Genomic DNA, 2,500 nt, shown 5'->3' on the forward strand with positions numbered 1-2,500 from the left:
AACGTGGGGCTCGATGGAGAGGAGCATCACAATGAGGGTTAAAACCTGTGTGACTTGAGCTCAGTGGGCTACCACAGTCTTGTGGAGCACAGGTGACCTGGGTTCGAAACCCTGATAAATCACACTTACTGAATGTGACTGAATGCAACCGAATGCGACCGAACACTATTGAACGCTACTGATCGAATGCTACTGAATGCTATCGAATTGTACTGAACGCTACCGAACACTATTGAACGCTACTGAATGCTATCAAATGCTGTTGAATGCTACTGAATGCTATCGAATGCTATGGAATGCTATGGAATGCTACTGGATGCTACTGAATGCTATCGTATGCTACAGAATGCTATCGTATGCTACAGAATGCTACCGAATGCTATCAAGCGCTACTGAATGCTACTGAAGGCTGTATCCCTTTACACAATGTTGACTAGCTCAGAAGTAGCTCAGTTTCCTGGTAATTCAGTCCCCCATCTCCTCCCCCGCGACACAATAAGACTTCAGGATCCTCTCAGAGTTACCTATCGTCTTTTAATAAACTAATAGGCTGACGGTTAACGGCGGCGTCTGTCACGTTCCAAACCTGTCTCGGTTTTTAATCCATATTCATCAGACGTCGAATCTTTAATATCACCGACGTGACTGTCGGGCCGGGTGTCGGCCTCGGAGCGCGGAGACCCCACGCTGAGATGACTCCATTAAGGATGGCAGCTCTCTGCCCCTCAACACAGCGGGAGGCTCTCCTCTCATCACATCCCAATCAACTCATATCACAGGGAGCAGGGGGGAGGAGGGGGAGCAGGGGGGAGGGGGGGGGGGAGGAGGGGAGCTTCTAATTGTCTGCATCAAACAAGTTTAGGTGTCACTGAGAAAAGTCCTTCAGGTGTAGTTGAGTTGTCAAACAGTTGGCATCAGAAGATACCTTCTCAACCCCGTTTCTATGCAATTACGGTGGAATCGCTAAAGTACGATGTAGCGGCATGCTAATACTATGTTGCTACTGTGTAATTACAGTGTTATTACGCAGAGTGATTTAAAGTACAGTGTTTCCCCCGACCCAGATAGCTCCTTAGCTCACTCTGATACATGAGTACAGAGATGCTGTGATCACAAGGATCAGAATGTTTGAGTTTGGTGTTTGTTCAGTTGGCCTCTCACCCCCTCAGCGGAGCTAGCTAGCATGTGTTAGCGCTGCCCTGCTCTGCCACAGGGAAGAACACTACCCCTCAGCGGAGCTAGCTAGCATGTGTTAGCGCTGCCCCTGCTCTGATGAAGATGACAGCACTGGGCTTCAAGGCTGCGTTTGAAGAACGAACAGCCTTCATCACCAGGGACGACAGCAATCGCCACGGTGACCCCTTCACAGCCCTTTTATCGCCACAGCGATGTTGGGACGACCGGGGGGTTGGTGTCGCCTGACCACGCCGCCAGCATCTGTCACCAGTAACGCCACCATGCCATTGGCTGACGGCGCGGCCAGACTCGTGGGTCCTGCCAGGCTGCGTGGCACCAGATCTGATAGACAGCTGGGGCCCGGCCCGGTCGGCACCAACGGTTCTAGATAGATAGAGATATACTGTATAGAACGTAGAACAGAAAGCCTCTGTGACATGGAGGAGGAAGAAGAGTCATGTCTCTCTCTATTCATAGACACTTCTATCTGCTAACCCTCACTACGGAACGCTGCTCTGATATGAAAGGCAAGGAGCAGGGGGGAGAGGGAGACGGGGAGGGGGGGGGAGAGAGGGGAGGGGGGGCAGGGGGAGAGGGAGACGGGGAGAGGGGGGGAGAGAGGGGAGGGGGGGGCAGGGGGATAGGGAGACAGGGGGAGAGGGAGACGGGGAGGGGGGGGCAGGGAGACAGGGGGAGAGGGAAGATGGGAGGAGAGGGGCGACAGGTGGGGGAGACAGGGGGATAGGGGAGACAGAGGGAGAGGACAGAAGGGGAGACAGGGGGATAGGGGAGACAGGGGGAGAGGGGAGACAGGGGGATAGGGGAGACAGGGGGAGAGGACAGACAGAGGGAGAGGACAGACGGGGAGTCAGGGGGAGAGGGAGACAGAGGGAGAGGGGAGACAGGGGGAGAGGGGAGCCCGGGGGAGGGAGACAGAGGATAGAGGGCAAGAGGACAGTGCTGCTCTACAATGGCCAAATCTCCCAGAGAGCTATGGGGCCCCCCCTCCCCCCCAATGTTCTCCCTCCCCTCTGACTGGGATAAAGGCACCGTCTGCATTATACATGAAACACTAGACACAATACAGGATACAGGACACACTAGACACAATACAGGATACAGGACACACAGCGGCCAGGCCTCTGTCTCTGTACACCAGGGGAGGCTGGCGGAGGTTGACATCGGAGGACGGGCTCATTGTCATGCATGGGATGGAATGAGGAATGGTATCAAACAGACGTGTGGGCAAGGGGGGAGGCAGGGGGAAGGGGGAGGGGGGAGGCAGGGGGGGAGAGGGAGGAGGAGGCAGGGGGAGGGGGAGAAT

The 2,500-nt window shown here is 55.0% G+C and overlaps 1 protein-coding gene across 1 annotated transcript in view; it reads right to left on the minus strand.

Annotated features, from left to right (window-relative positions):
* Positions 1 to 2,500, minus strand: part of clvs2 (clavesin 2) — a gene marked incomplete at both ends in the record, with an annotated part of 20,489 nt that overhangs the window by 4,039 nt on the left and 13,950 nt on the right. The gene's annotated exons all lie outside the window — the stretch shown is intronic.

The sequence above is a fragment of the Argentina silus genome (assembly GCF_951799395.1).
Source record: "Argentina silus genome assembly, chromosome: 17".
Lineage (NCBI taxonomy): Eukaryota > Metazoa > Chordata > Actinopteri > Argentiniformes > Argentinidae > Argentina > Argentina silus.